We start from the raw sequence: 17,538 nt of genomic DNA, 5'->3' as shown, positions 1-17,538 counted from the left end.
TCATTTATCGCATGAAGCCTAGAAACACCTGAACTGTCACCCTCATCGTGTAAAGCACACCACGGAATAGATTTCATTCTGCACAGTATACACCCACACTGTGAACTGTAATAAGAAGTAATGACGTGCGTGTGTTTGTCTGTGTCCGTGAAAAAGAAATGAAACACAAAATTATTCACTTAAATATAAGTAACTGAACATATCATTACATACCTATATTTAAATTGCCAAAATCAGGATATTTATATCCCGCCCATTGGAACGTCCCTTTATAATCCCTTTTTTTATTGCACTTGCATAAACACCCTTTTTTTTCGTGTTCAGTTTGTGAGACTGTCCTGCTAAAATCAGGACCACCAAGTATGTATTAGATCTGAAGGACACTTACCTTTTGGAAGCATCCATTAATAGTACATATTTCTGATTTGAAGGTTGACAGATTTGGGCATCTACTTTCTAAATTTACATTGTAATATGTTAAAGAAGCACTCCTGGTTGTTTTTTATGCCCATGTCATGCATACTCACCATCACTTGTCATACAGTGTCATTTGTTTCATTCCAGCACAACTGCATTTATGTACAGTAAAATCTCAAATCATTTACCCCCTGATCCCCCAGTGCCACTTTGTTTCCCCTGTGCCAAATCATCCCCCCCCCCCTTTGTTACCCCCTGTGCCACATCATTTCCCACAGGGGGTGGTAAAGAGGGGGTGATGAATTTGCACTGAGGGTAATAAAGGGGAAATGATGTGGCACAGGGGGAAGGGGGAATAATTTTGGCACAAGACACAGGGGTAATAAAGTTGCACAGGGTATAAATGGGGGATGAAATGGTACAGGGGGGGATAAAGGGTGATTATACGACACTGGGAGATTCTACTGTAATATTGCTTTTCATCATGTTTTATATGTTATTACTCTCTGGAGTGAGTCCAGTACAGTATTCAGTCATTTAGAAATATTTTTTAGCCTTTTTTTTCCCAATAGGGAACATCTCTTAATAGACGACTTCCTACAGGATGACATTATCATGTACCAGATCCCTTCTAGCAGCTTCCAGACCCTGTCATTCCCCACTGAGCTCCATTCGTATACTGCTGCTACAGCTATCTTTATTGGATTAGGATACATAGTAGTTATACACCTCCCCATGTTAACACATTGTGTTGAAGTCAAAGGGAAAAAAAACAACCACAGTACAGAAGTCAGGGAAAATGTCAGGGAACCAAAAGGTTATCTAACAACAGCACAGCAAAATACAGACAGGGAATGCACATAGAAATGTAAAATCAGAGTCAAACAAGCCAATTTTTTTATCAGTGAGAGTGTCGCAATACAGATACTGTAAGAAGAAGAGTGGTCAGAGAACAAGCCAAGGTCTGAATACACAGGAGTAAAGCAAAGCACTAAACAGGAGCTAGTGTATAGAGAAAACGCAAAAATTACGTAAAAAATGCAGTGAATGCAGCTTAAAGACTTTGACTCTTCATAGAAAATCTCCAGTGTGAATAAAGGTTAAATCACTTTCACCTCATGGAAATATTTCGGTAAAAAAGAAACTTTAAATAAAAAGGTCAAAGGTTTTTTTTGGCTGGTTTTACAGTTTTTACATAGTCTTACATATACAGTAAACAAAAATGGTGTATAATTACAATGGATGAAGGGTGTAACTTTTATGTTTACAAGTCCTATATCAGTGTTTCAGAACCAGTATCTCTGGAGCCAAATATAGCTTTTGGGCCCCCTGGGGGCGTTTCCAGAAAGTATTGTGCACAAGCTCTCACCAGTGATGTTATACTTTTATTAGATGTTATAGTCACATATTGGAGATGTGGATTCTATAAACTATATAATGCTAGATGATGGCTAGATTGGTTTGAAGTCTAAAGCTGCCTATACAAGCTCATCTCTTAAAGGGGTACTCCATAGAGTAAAAAAAAAAAAAAAAAAAAAAAAAAAAAGAACCTACGGTATTTCTTTTGGGATGTTTCTTTTTTTTACACTGCTTACTGTGTGGTAAAATTGAAAGGCTCCCTATAGAAATGTGAGAGAATGTATCCTTACTCCTGGGATGTACTTAGGACTTTGAATGCAGTCTACAGCCATGTTTGACTACAATAAACCGCTTGGATTGCTGAATAGATTAGTTTACTATGTAAGAAACATTATCTTGAATTTGAGTCGCAACAGGGACACATTATTGTGCTTTACAGCCTGCTCCCTCACACTCCATGCCTGCTACGTTTTCTCAGGTGGACGGGGACACAGTCTACACCGCCTAGATAGACTGTGGAGAACAGCCAGACCACCCGACCGCGGTGCATATCTACCATCTGCCCGCTACCTGTTACAAAACTACAACTCCAACAGCATGCCCATTCAGTGAGGACTTGTTGGGGGTTGTAGACTTGGCTACAGCTAGTGGGCGGATGGTGGATGTGTGCGGCATGGGCGGGTGGGAGAAAGGCTGGGAGATGTGCAGAGAAACTTTGTCCCCGTCCCCCTGAGAGAGGGTAGTGGGCTGTAAAGCAGAAAACTGTGTCCCTGTCACATTCCGCTACAGGAACACCGTCGCACATTGGCAATAGGCATAGTTCACACATGATCTAGTTGACTAGACATCCTCTATCTCCATTAAATTTGGAGATTTATTTTAGAAATTTGGTGATGTTCTTTTAATGACTTTTATTTAACATCTTTGTCTAATTTTCTATCTTTTCTTAAATTGTAAGAGTTGTATACATTTTTTAAGTAAATAAAGATTAATCATTGCAAAATAAAACATTCTGCAAGTTTCTCATACTTTGTGTTTTATTACTCCCCATTTTTTGTAGCTCTGGTGAATAACTTTATCAAATGACAGCTGCAGTCCATAAGATTATATACAAATCAATGTATTCCTTTGCACTGCATCTGTAGCTCAATAGTTAAAATCTATTAGTAGCACTACAGAAAGTCTCAGGCCATATTTATATCTAGAGACTGAGAACCTGTGCTACAATTACACTGTGGACACTGTGGACAAAAGTATTGGGAAACCTACATATTACACCTAAAAGAGCATTTAGGACATCCCTTATAAATCTATAGTGATTAAAGGGGTAAAAATGTCTGATCATGGGTTCTAACCATATGATCTCCTGTCCTGCACCCTGGCTCTTTCCATGCACGGAGGGACCTCCACTGTATGGATTATTGTTGACTACATGGAGGGGCGCACATCGCTCTGTACATGGTGAGAATTGTCAGGACTGGCAGGAGATCGCGGGGGCCCCAGCCGTCGCAACCCCGGTGATCAGACACTTATCCCCTATTCAGTGTATGGCGGATAAGATGTTTTGCACTGGAATACCCCTTTAATATGGAGTTGGTTCCCCTTTATAGCTTAAATTTTTCCAGGAAGATTTTCTAAAGGATTTTAGAGGGTTTCTGTGGGAATTTTTGCCCATTTATCCAGGAGAGCATTTGTGAGATCAGTCACTGATGTAGTATGAGAGGTGTAGGCCCACAGTCTCTGTTCTAGTTTATTCCAATGTGTTTAGTGGGGTTGAGGTCAGGGCTCTATACAGGACAGTCAAGTTCTTCCACACCAAAAACACCTAACCATGCTTTTAAGGCCCTTGCTTTATGCACTGGGACACAGTCATGGTGGGACAGAAAAGAGCTGAACCCAACCTCCGTTCCCTCAGAGCTGAAAGTATACAGTTTTCCAAAATGTCCTAGTGTGCCAAAGCATTAACATTTCCCTTTAATTAAACAAGGGTGCCTAGACCAACCCCTGAAAAACAACCCCACAGCATGTGATACCAGTATCAGCATTACCACTGTGCCACTCTACTATTCCTCTCCACTGTGCCATTTCATCTCCTTCCCTTGATCACCACCTGTACCATTTCATACCCCCCCCCTCCACCCCCTGCTGTGCCATTTTATCCCCCCTTTAGATTGCTCCTTGGGCAACTTAATTCTCCCCCTTGATCCACAGCGCAGCCAGTGGCCACAATGAGCAGTGGCTGCTGCTGCTGTGGGACAGGAAGGTCCTCTAACACACCTGGGGCCTTCAGTCGACGCACTAATGTGTCCCACCATGCAGTTTGCAAAGCTGCGGTCTAGGTAAATGACCATGTAGTTTTGTAATACCTTTAGCCGTCAGGGACTTAAAAATTACTTTAGCAGTTACCTTTCCAGAACTAACAAATTTTATTCAAAGAAATTGTGTCAAAAATGTTGAAATTGGGGTAAACATTTATAAAAATCTGAACAGAGGACATATCATAAATAGTCTGTTGATAAGGTCTTGCTTTGCCAGCACATGTCTTAATAGGTGACTTTTATTGGTTATTGGTCTAATAAAAATTGTTCAAGGAAGTATTCACACGTACAGTATTCTGTGCATATTTGATGCACAGGATTTTATGCTGCAGATTTCACAGCATCAAATCCAGAGCATCGAATATACACAGAATACTGTATGTGTGAATAGACCCTAAAGGGTTTTTCTTACTGTAGGAAGTGATGGCATATTGCTTTGATATGCTATTTGAAGGGTCACAATGCCTGGTCCTTCACAAAACTACAGCTCTTTTCAAACACAAAGAGAAAAACAGAAACATAGCCGCACATCCACAACCTACTATGTACTAGTACTACGTGCTATGATATTCTTGCTTTTCAGCATAACAGGTTGTTATTGCACCTTTTGATCGAAACGTGCAAGGACATTCGCCACGTCAAGGCCACCTGATAAGAGTGGGTCCCTAAAATAACACTGGCGTAGCACCGAGCAACATCTGCCGCCGCTGCAACACCAAGCCCACAGGGGGAATGACCCAGTGTCCAGGCCCCCGGCTCTGGGCCACCCCACTCCACAGTAAAAGCACCACAGTAACGATGGCTGCCACCCACAGAGCACCACACCAGCATGAACACCTACCATGTGCTCCCTGCCAAAGGGTTGGGAGAATGCCAGGAGCAAACCCATATGCCATCTATTGCTGATTAAAAACACCAGGAGCGAATGGGTGGAGTGGATTGCTGGCTATGAAAGAGGGGAGAGACTACAAATGTAACTCACAATTAGAAAAACAGAAACACAGCTGCACATCCACTACTTACTATGTACTAGTACTACGTACTATGATCTTTTTGCTTCTCAGCACAATTTTAAAAACTAACAGGTTGTTAGTGTACCTTTTGATGAAAACAGACAAGCCCACTCGCCACGTCAAGGCCACCTGATTAGAGTACCATTGCTATACACCAAGCCCATGGGGGAATGACCCAGTGGCCTTCATGGTAGGTGTTCACACTGGTGGCCATTGCTGCTGTGATGTCTGTGGGGTGGTATGGTCCAGAGCCGCCGGTTTGGTCAGGCAGCATTGGGGCTGCCCAGCCACTGGGTCTTTCCCCCTGTGGGTTTGGTGTAGCATAGGTGGTGGCTGACGCTTGGCGTTACACCAGTGTTAATTTAAGGACCCACTCTTATCAGGAGGCCGTGACATGGGCTTAAATGTTTTAAGGAACACTAAAATGCTTAAAAGGAACACTAACAACCTGTTGGTTTTATTACAGCTCTTTCACTGATTTTTGGTGAATCAGGCTTTGTTTAGTTTCTTACACACACAGTGGTGCCCTGAGAGCTACAACACAGGGGAAGTGTTATCCTCGCTCATAATGTTATGGGACATCCTAACAGCAAGTCAGCAAAGTTTCTTGTATTCTGAATTTCTGTATTATGAAACATTTTGTGAAGCCAACAAGGTTGTTTTAAACTCTTTCCATGTAGGAAATCATTGATATTGCTTTGCAACTGAGATATTTAGACATCTTTCTAATAACTGACAGTCCAAAGCGTCTGTCCTACTGTGTCAGTGCTGCCGAATGATAAAGCATCACTGTTAATCTAAAAGTCAATGTAGATATCCTAGACTTATTTGTGACTTTATAACACTTTGTCCTTTAATCCTTCATTTCCGAAATCTTTTTCTTGTTTACATCTAGGGGCTGATAACGTGTCCTGATAATACCCAAATGTCTCAGATTTTTTTTTAAATCAAATAGTCAGTTATAATGTAAAGATTATGGTATGATCTAATTATTATCAGTCATGTGGAAGTTCTAAAGGTGTTTTTCTCCTATCTGGTGCATTTTTCTGTGCATGGCTGTAAATTTTGCTGTCAGTCAGTACAGCTACACTTGGATAACTGCACAGCACTCTGCAACTTAGCACAGGTATGAAAAGAAAATAAACAATTTCAGAAACACATAGTTGGAAGGGCAAAGCACCATACTACCAACAATATAAATCATACTTCAGTTAGGGTCACACTGCATTCAGCAGTGATCCTACAGCCTTTGGTTAACACTAGCATTAAAGGGGTTATCCAGGAAAAAACTTTTTTTTAATATATCAACTGGCTCCAGCAAGTTAAACAGATTTATATATTACTTCTATTAAAAAATCTTAATCCTTTCAGTACTTATGAGCTTCTGAAGTTAAGGTTGTTCTTTTCTGTCTAAGTGCTCTCTGATGACATGTGTCTCGGGAACCGCCCAGTTTAGAAGCAAATCCCCATAGCAAACCTCTTCTAAACTGGGCGGTTCCCGAGACACGTGTCATCAGAGAGCACTTAGACAGAAAAGAACAACCTTAACTTCAGAAGCTCATAAGTACTGAATCGATTAAGAATTTTTAATAGAAGTAATTTACAAAGCTGTTTAACTTTCTGGAGCCAGTTGATATATGTTAAAAAAGTTTTTTTCCCTGGATAACCCCTTTAAATGGATCCATAGACCCCTATTCACTCAAGAGAGGACAAAATTGTGTCATTTTGGCCTCCCATCAAGATATATACATCAGAGTTTACTGGATGTGACATCACAGACTGGTGCACTATTCCACTAGACCATTTGTCTGAATCCTGTAAAAAACAGTATATCGTGCGTTTTTTTTAAATTTGAAACCCTATGTATGACAGATGCCTCTAAGTGGTATTCGCAATAGAAATTGGCAAAGGCCGCAGCACCCAAATGGAGGCTACGGTTCGTGTGCAAAAAGAGATAAAATGTATTGGTTCCCAAAAGGAACTTTTCAGCTACTGTATATGTAAGCCATGCTAAAGGCTAACATATAGCAGAAACGTCACTTTTAGGAACCAATACATTTTAGCTCTTTTTGGACAAGAACCGGAGTATCCATTTAGGTGCTGGGGCCTTTGCTAATTTCTGTGTTTATATCCGGACTGTCTGTCTGGACAACCACAGGCACTTTCGATGAATCCAGTGCTGTTCTCCACTCTCTTGCTGTATACTGGCATTCATAATAGCTATATTTTGGACATTGAAATTGGGGACTTCCCTCGATCTATACGTCTAACAGATCCTGATAATGCAGTGTAAACCTTGTCTCACCTGTAATGATCCCATGCCACTGCTGTACCGATGGCTTCCATATTTATTATTTCATATTTTTTTGGCAGATGAAGAGACCAAAAAACAGCTATTTTAGAACTGAGTATTTTTTTTATTTTTATGTTTACCATGCAGGATAAATAAGTGGCAGCTTAAGGGGTATTCCGGCATTATACATCTCATCCCCTATTGCTGGGACCCCCCGCAATCTCGGTACAGCCCCCGGCATTCACGCCCCCCCAACGGCGGGACTCCTGCGATCAGACATCTTATTCCCTATCCTTTGGATAGGGGATAAGATGTAGAAGGATGGAATACCCCTTAAATAGATGTGACTTTTACAAAATATTCATACTTTGTATGATAAATGGTAAAATATGGTTCATTTCGAAATTTTTTCCTTTTTTTAACCCCTTAAGGACATGGGGTTTTTCCGTTTTTGCATTTTCGTTTTTTGCTCCTTGCCTATAAAAAATAATAACTCTATCAAATTTGCACCTAAAAATCCATATGATGGCTTATTTTTTGCGCCACCAATTCTACTTTGTAATGACATTTTGCCCAAAAATCTACGGTGAAGCGGGAAAAAAAATAATTGTGCGACAAAATTGAAAAAAAACAACGCTATTTTGTAACTTTTGGGGGCTTCCGTTTCTTCGTAGTACATTTTTCGGTAAAAATGACACCTGATATGTATTCTGTAGGTCCATACGATTAAAATGATACCCTACTTATATAAGTTTGATTTTGTCGGACTTCTGGAAAAAATCATAACTACATGCAGGAAAATTAATACGTTTAAAATTGTCATCTTCTGATCCCTATAACTTTTTTATTTTTCCGTGTATGGGGCGGTATGAGGGCTCATTTTTTGCGCCGTGATCTGAAGTTTTTAACGGTACCATTTTTGCATTGATAGGACTTATTGATCATTTTTAAATGATATAAAAAGTTACCAAAAATGCACTATTTTGGACTTTGGAATTATTTTGCGCGCACGCCATTGACCGAGCGGTTTAATTAATGATATATTTTTATAATTTGGACATTTCCGCACCCGGTGTTACCATATATGTTTATTTTTATTTTTATTTACACTGTGTTTTTTTTTTATTGGAAAAGGGGGGTGATTCAAACTTTTAATAGGGGAGGAGTTAAATGATCTTTATTCACTTTTTTTTTTTCACTTTTTTTTTGCAGTGTTATAGGTCCCATAGGGACCTATAATACTGCACACACTGATCTTCATCATTGATCACTGGTTTCTCATAAGAAACCAGTGATCAACGATTCTGCCGCATGACTGCTCATGCCTGGATCTCAGGCACTGAGCAGTCATTCGGCGATCGGACAGCGAGGAGGCAGGTAGGGGCCCTCCCGCTGTCCTGTCAGCTTTTTCGGGATGCCGCGATTAGCCGCGGCTATCCCGAACAGCCCGACTGAGCTAGCCGGGAACTTTCACTTTCTAAAGGGTTAATAGCGCGCGGCTATTAGAGGCGGGTCCCGGCTTCACTATGACGCCGGGCCCGCCGTGATATGACGCGGGGTTACTGTGTAACCCCGCGTTATATCAGAAGAGCAGGACCAAGGACGTACCGGTACGTCCTTGGTCCTTAAGGGGTTAATATTCTTAAAAACTTGCTAGAACCCCGGCTGTCATATCAATCACTTGGCACTACCTCAATTGCATTGGGAGAGATTTATTAAAACCTGTCCAGAAAATCTGATTGCCTCATTCATTTTTAACAAGGCCTCTGAAAAATGAAAGAAGCGATCTGATTGGTTGCTATGGGCAACTGGGCAACTTTTCGTCTGGACAGGTTTTGATAAATCTCCCCTCATTCAGTCCAACTAAATAGCTATCTAATGGCCATTACCGCCATTGGGGAGGGATTAGTTGATTTCTTCCAGAAACTGCACCACAGCTGTCCATAGGTTGTATCTGTTAGGCTAGGTTCAGACTACGGAATTTCCATCTGCAATTCTGCTTTGAAATTGCAGGCGGAAATTCCGCTTGCTAAAATACATAGTGTAGTGAATGGGTTTCCGTTCACAAATTCACACTTCGGAATTTGTGAAGCGGAATTTGTGAACGGAAAGTCCGCTTGGAAATTTCTGCCTAAAGAATGGGGTTGCTCTTTCTTCAGGCGGAAAGCCGCGCGGAACACATTGCAGTCTATTGGAGACTGCAGTGTCCGCGCGGTCCTAGCGCCGACTGATTCAGTCAGCGCTGGCCGCACTCGGAATCTCCGGGCGGAAATTTTCTGCCCGGAGATTCCGTAGTCTGAATTTAGCCTTATAGCGGCTTAGCAAATGAATGGGGCTGAGCTGTTAATCCACATACAACCTCTGGACAGGTGTAGTGCTGTTTTTTTTTTTTTTTTTTTTTAAAGAAGGAAACCGTGTTTTTTTTTTAACCCAGTACAACCCATTTGAAATGGTCTATTTAATGGCACGCTTACTTTCAGTAGGTGTCATTAATTTTTTTTTGCATTTGGCAGAACATACTGGTAAATTAAATTCATCATAGATCAGTACCACCCTGTGGGCTCCTTGTCATGAAGGACGATGTATTAATTCTATCCGGATTTTTTCATGTAATAAATCGCCTGTCATATATAACAGAAGAGGTGCAACTGCGCAAAGAAAGATGTACCGTTGTGTGTGTATCAATTGATGTTTATGTTTAAACACATCTGTCAACGTAAAAAAAAAAAAATAATAATAATTACACACTGTATTCCCATTTCTTTTCTGTTGGAGTTAATGGGATTGGTTCTTGAAAAGTCCTCTATCTGTCCTAGCACAATATTTATTATAGCGTCTGTTGCTTTAGCAGCTATAAATCCCTAGGTCAGACGGCCGAGGTGCGCATTCATTATTTAGCTCCCTCTCATTCCCAGGGTATGTCTGTTCCAGGCAGGACCCTGAGCCAGAAATAGTATGAAGTTGGCTCATCATTTACTTAAGCGTTGGCCCCCGATGTACCTTCCTAGGGAATATCTCATTTATTATGCACTGTCATTAGCTAAAGCAGTGAGAGGGGCCTTCATTAGAAGCCGGAGTTAGGGTCTTGTTGTGGATGCCTCATCAGCATCAGTGAGCTGCATCCCTGTGAGGTTTGATACAATTTAATTAACCTAATTAAAAGCTCTGATTGCAGAGATGATTGGGGTAGCGCCAGCAGCGGATGCATATTTATAACGAGCTGGAAGGCGTGGGATGGCGGCCAAATGATATGCAGCGGAGAAAACAGCCTTTGAGTGTGATCTTCGAAGACTAACATTTATTTTGGGTTAACAAAGGAATTTCCTCATCTGGGCAATTCAGAGTGCTAAATGTGATTGAAACTTTGATTCGCAAGAATGGATTTAGTACGGAGGAATCGCATATTTCACAGAATAAATAGCGGTTTATATGGGATGAGACAAGCTCAATTAGAGGAAAGCTTTAGCAGGGTGTTCTGTACATGAAATCGCCTCCAGTTAGAGGTGGTAGAGGTGTTGAGAAAATAAATAAAACATGTTGCGCTTGCACTCTGGCCATTGCCATACTGGAGATTTACCTCCGTTCTATCATTTGGGTACAGTCAGGTGTGTTGTACATTTGTATAGCCCATGATGATACAAGTGTATTTTATTATAGAAGGGTACCAGAACCTGGGAAACATAACACAAGCCTTATTCCCACTACTACTTACCCCAAAAACACACTTAAAGGGAGGAAAAGGCATTGTGGATAGAGAATGTTATTTTTCTCTATTAATTTCCAGGTAACATCTGGTTAAATGTTTTTTTTCTTAAAAAAACAAAAACATTCCAATACATTGCATTTTTTTTCAACTATTTCTTCCAGCTTTTTTTTTTTTAGAAAAAGGCCATGTGAGAAACTATCAGTAACGTGAATAGAAAATTCACATCCCTGATTCAAATTTGCTGCTCAGAAGGGTGATTGGCCAGATGGTGCCGGCCATTCACAGCTCTGAGCGGCAAATGTGAATCAGCGATGGGAGTTCAGTGCAGAGATGCAGAGTGCTGCTGAGAGCCGCCCAATTCTCCTCATTATCAATCCGGATAGCAAGAGGTCTTAAGAGTGAGACCCGTTGTGATCTGACCTTTTGTCCAGGTACTACTACTCCCAGCGGCACGTTGCACTTCTCCGCTCCCCTGCCCTGTACTGTCCTTGGTGGGGATGTGTAGTTCTCTTCACATCACAGATTCATAAATGGCACCGAGAGTAACACCCAGTAACACCCACTGTCTCTTAGTGCAGGTACTACAGAATAAACAGAGTCTGTTCCATGCTGGGAGTAGTAGTAGTACCTAAATAATTATGGAAATATAGATAATAAAGTTAAACAGTAGTTAAAATCAAACGCAGTTTATGAAACACATTTTTTTTTAAAATACATTATTAATAAAAAGTTTAACAAAATAAATTTTAAAAATATATTAATTTGACAATTACATGGCCCCTTTATCCATTTTTTATGTTGCCGGTTACACTTTTATGTCCCTGCCGCTCATAAATTGGTCCCTGATTAAAAATAAAGAAAAATTTTGTTCTCAAGAATATAAATGTCGTATAAATATAAATTTATGGTAACCTACTAAATTTTATCAAAAAAGCTAACTCCATTCCTTTTTTGGATCGCTAAAGTAAAAAAAAAAAAAAAAAAAAAAAAACACCCTAAAAAACGCCAATGTTAAAACCCACATGGCTTTTTTTTTTTAAGTTTTTTCACTCCCATAGACTCAGAAAAAATGCCAAAGTCTCAACAGGAGGTCATTTTTCAAAAACCTGCCAGGGAGCCCAAAATTGCAAAAAGCACCAAAAGAATCAAAAAAATCGGCAAACTGAAAAACGCCAAGTAGACATGACATTTTGTTGTTCAGGATTGACTTGCAGCTAACATCTGGCCTTAGCGTTTTTTCACAGAAAAAATGCAGTGCGGCAGAATGGTCTTTTTTATTGTCATTTTTGCTAAAAAAAAAATGGAAGCCTAGCCTTAGGGAGGAGAAGTATTAGTCCTTCCTTTATATGTCCTATTCCTTTTTAATCCACTTCTGGCTTTGGCTCAAAAAAATGCAGTGGCAGTTTTCTAAATAACGCCAGAAAAAAGCCTGTCCATTCACACGGCAGAATTTTCGCACATCTGCACCAATTCCGCTTCTGCATTCCCTTTGGGTGGTTTCTGTCTTGTGCAGAATCTGTAATTCAGAAGTGTGAGGCTAGAATTCCACTGAGGATTTTTTTTTAGGCTTAAAAATGCCAGAAAAACTGCCACTGTTTTTCCCTGCGTTTTGAAGTTTTTTTCTGGCGTTTTTAGCTTTGTGTGGAATTAGCCTTTATTGGCTCCTTTGGCTTTTTTTCCCCCAAAAGTTGTTGGGTACAAAAAAAAAAAAGGATGCAGTAGGGATGAAAAAATATGTATTTAACAAAATTTTTATTTTTTATAACAAAATTTTTATACATTTTTAATAAAAGTGTGTGTGTTTCACTTTTTTGTTCTCATTGTTTTTTACATTTTAGCCAGTACTACTACTCCCAACATGGAGCACACTCTGCTCCATGCTGGGAGTTGTAGTACCTGCATTAATAGACAGATCGCAGTGAGTATCACTCCTGACACCCACTGTGATCCTCCTGTATAATGTATAGATGCGGCCGCTCTCCTATGGTCCCCTGCACGGCCGTATATATACACATATTCATATTTCCCACAGAGAGTTGTGATTGGCTGGAACCATCTGGCCAATCACAGCTCTCCGTGGGAAATATGAATATGTTTATATATACGGCAGTGCAGGGGACCATAGAAGAGCGGCCGGCCGCATCTATACATTATACAGGAGGATCGCAAAAGACTCGGAACAATCTGTCAATTAGTACAGATACTACTACTCCCATCATGGAACAGTGTGTTTCATGCTGTGAGTAGTAGTACTACCTAAAAAATGTTTTAAAAAAAGTCAAAAACACACACACTACATTTTTATTTATTGTCGGCTACATTTTTATTGCCCTGCCCGCCCACATAAATTGATCCCTGTTTAAAAATTAATAAAAATGTTGTTATAAATTTCTTTTCCATCACCACTGTATCTTTTTATTTATTTTTTTAATGGTACCCTAAGAAATTTTAATAAAAAAAGATATCTCCATCACTTTTTTGGATCACTAAAGACCAAAAAAAGAATAAAAAACACTGGCAAAAACGTCAAAGTTAAAACCAACATGGCGTTTTTCTTGCCACAATTTCTGTGCAAAAAAACAGCAAACTAGGTTTTGTTGGGCGTTTTGAAAGACCAGCCTCTGAGCCCAAAATTGCTGAAAAACGTCAAAAGGATAAAAAAAACAACAAAAAAAAAAAAACGCTAAACTGAAAAACGACAAGTGGATCTGGCATTTTGCAGTTTACTATTGACTTGCAGCTAACATCTGGATGCTGGAAAATTGGCATTTTTAGGCCGTTTTTGAAAAAAAATCCTCAGTGGAATTCCAGCCTTAATGGGAGTGCGGAATACTATAGAAGTCTATTGGGCTTTAATTTGAGGTGGAATCTGTGCGGAATTCCACATGCGGAAAATGTGATTAGACCCTTAGGCTGTTTTTCCAATTGGCTTTTATTTTTAGTTCATAAAAGCTGCCACTGCAGTTTTTGAGCCAAAGCCAGAAGTGTATTCAATAGGAATAGAAAACATTAAAGAAGGGCAAATACTTCTCCTCCATGTTGGATCCATGTCTGACTTTGGCTCAAAAACTGCAGTGTGAAAAGCTGCCAAGTGAAAACTCAGCTTTAGGCTAAGCCTCCACTACGATTTTTTTTTTCAAACGCCCTAAAAAATGCCAGATAGTCTGCATTACATTTTTTCTGGGAAAAAATGCTGCGGATAGATGTTAGCTGCTATTCAATAGGGAATTGCAAAATACCACTTGGCGTTTTTTTGGTTTGGTGTTTTTCTGCTTTTTTTTTTGTTGGCTCAGTGGGCGTGAGCATGTTTAGACTATGGTGCTTTTTCGGGAAAATCATGACATTTTTCTCCCATAGAAGTCTCCAATGGTGTTTTTGCAGGTGTTTTTTATTCTCTTTTTTTACTTTAGCGATCTAAAACAGGGATGGACATAGCTTTTTTATTTCGTAGGGTACCATTTAAAAAAAAAAAAAAGGAATGATGCAGTAATAGGGATGTCTGAATTTATAGGGAGCACATTTTATAATTTTTAAATACATTTTTTTTTTATTTGACAGCAGGGAGCAATTATTGGAAGCGGGGCAGGGACTTGATAGCTGCAGACAATATTAACATTACAAACATGTATAATTTTTTTTAGGTGTTATGTAATAATTTATTTTGTGTAATGTGTTATTTTTTTTTAAGTGTAATAATGATATGTTTCAAACTGTATTTTTTTTTCTTAGGTATTTTCCCCTCAGCGCTTGTGCCACTCCTGTCATGGAACAGACTCTCTTCCATGATGGTAATATTAGTAAAGGCTCTCACTCCTGAGACACACTGCCATCCTAACATAGAAGCCAGGGAAGTGGGCGGCATGCTCAGCTTCCCAGCCGGCAGGGTATGTTCACAATCTGAAAGCCCTGCTTTGTAAATTCATATTCCCCAGCAGAAGCCCTCATTGGTCGCCACTGATTGACCAATTAGGGCTTCTGGCGGGGAATATGAATTCACAATACTGTAAGTTCATATTCCCAACTTAATGTGTGGTGTCCCAGCACAAGTGGCTGTCCCGTGGTTGAGGACTGACTCAGGCAGCCTGGCAGCACAGAGTGTTGGACCCACTGACATTCTTTTATATATTAATTATGTGTATATTGTAAAATGAATATAAAATATTTTTTTTAAATTAATTTTGTTATTGTTCCATGTGTGGTAGGCCTCTGGGGTAGGGGTAATGTAGTCGGTATATCAGAGGTTAAGGTTAACCCTATAGTTCGTGACGTCAGGCTGAGGGCTAGTATGCTGAGATAATTCTCCGGCCTATCGCCGCCCTTCCCAGTAACGACAGGTGCATATGAATAATGACTGAAGGTCCACAAGATAGTTGAACTTGAACTTGGATAAACTTTACTTAAAGACTTGCGATACATCCAATGAACAGTAACAGTCTCATCAATACAGTCTCTATACACTTCAGTGACTGGCAGTTGTTGCGGACCTTGACTTGTTTTATAAGTCTCTAAATTTAGGGTTAATTGCAAAGATCCGTCCAGATTTAGGGGATTGATACGGTCCGGTGATCTTGCAGAATGCTTAGGGATTGATACACTCACGGTTTGGTAACGATCAGCCGTTGCCGCAAGGCTCAGGCCTAAACTCACTGATGACAGCAGCGCAGATCCTTCTCTCATGAAAGCCCGGGAACAAGAGATGTTGCTTGCTTGACTGCACAGGAACAAGAGAGTGAGCTATGGTCGCCACTCACTTATATGGGCAGGGCCGTTTTAATTGGTCCGAATATCTGTCACTCACTGTTACAAGGAATTGTGGGCGCAATACGTCACAGGGACCTCCAAAGGTCCTTAAGCAAAAAAACATAGAGTTTACCTAATCACGTGACCCGCAGGTCCTGTTACGCTCCGTACAGGTAATTAACCACTTATATACATTTGTACAATTATATTTATATAAAAACTGTAAGATAACTAATATCTAGATGAGAGGTGACAAGAGGTGGACTAAATAAGAAGGACCCCGGCGTCCTAGGGACTCTGGCTATGGGGACCTATATACAGGTACCGTATAGGATGCGGTACCGGGACACCACACATGTATGTACATTGTAAATTGTGAGCAGCAAACCCCATGTGACCATGTGAGCCAATGAGATCCCAAAAATCCCCTCTGTATAGTGAGGTACAGGGGAGGAGTTAGTTGGCTCATGCTAGTGTCTAGTTCAGTCTAGTTCACCCAGTATGTGCTCCTGAGCAACAGCTAAACTCAGGTGTGCTGTGTTTTGTGTCCTTAGCAGAGGCCTATTCCAGTTTACTACTAGTCCTCCCACAAGTGTCACTCGCGGGGAAGATTCATTCCCCTGCAGAATAGTCTACAGTGCCTTGGAAGGACCCTAGCTACCAGAACCACAAATTCTACAATTCAGTCCGGTGAAAAGCACCACAAGTCTCAGAACGGCAACAAAGCTTGCAATGGGTACGCTGTACTCTCACACTAAGGCCAGCTGTTTGTGTTATACCACCTCCACAAGCACAGTAAAAGCAGTTAACCATAACCTGACGTTGGTGTGTTTATTTGCTTATCGTGTCTGGCCCAGGAAGACTGCTTCCCAACTTCGGACCGTGGATTGGATAAACGGTGCCTGGCTTCACGAAGTGAACAAGGTACATCTACTAACACCCAGTGGCCGCCACAGATGCTCTCATTGGTCAATTGGTGGAGACCAATCAGGGCCATTCAGCAGGGAATATGAACTTATTACAGAGCAGGGCTTTTGGGACGTAATATTTTGAATAGTATCATTGGCTTGCACAATTTCCTTACATTATCCCTCCCTGTTCCCTCCACCCACCAGTACAGTATTTTATGTGGTGTCTCAGTGCGGAACACATCTGCCTTCCTGACCTGTCAGGTGGATGTCCCCTAGCCTGTCTGCTCCGGGCCCACTACTCAGTACAACTCCGGGCCCACTACTCAGCATTTAAACAATGTACAATTTATTGCACTGTAACATACTGTCTATAAATTTTTATGCTTTATTGTGCCCTAAGGGGTTAACTTGTGCAGGAGGATTCTGAGGGGGTCACATGCTTACTTTAGCCAATCAGGGCTGCTGCCCTTCTTCCCCTAAGTCTTCTAGACTGGGAGAAGCTAATTAGTCTAGAGATGAGTGAGGAGAGGAGAGAGGAGGTCACCTCTAGACCTCTGCTGTGGACCTATACCTCATCACATGAGGACAGGCCTAAGAAGATCTCGTTGCAGCACTAATCTGTTTCAGAGTGACAACAACCTTCACAGGATCCAGCCAGCCAGGTTGTTCCTTCCAGTCAGAAGCAAGTCTGCATTAGTATGAAGAGCCAAGAGAGCCCACTGACCCCTTTAGCAAAGAAGAAGATTACAGGAAATCTACAGACCAAGCCTGACAGTAAGCC

Source organism: Hyla sarda, chromosome 2 (genome assembly GCF_029499605.1).
Source record: "Hyla sarda isolate aHylSar1 chromosome 2, aHylSar1.hap1, whole genome shotgun sequence".
Lineage (NCBI taxonomy): Eukaryota > Metazoa > Chordata > Amphibia > Anura > Hylidae > Hyla > Hyla sarda.
This window is presented reverse-complemented; position numbering follows the sequence as displayed.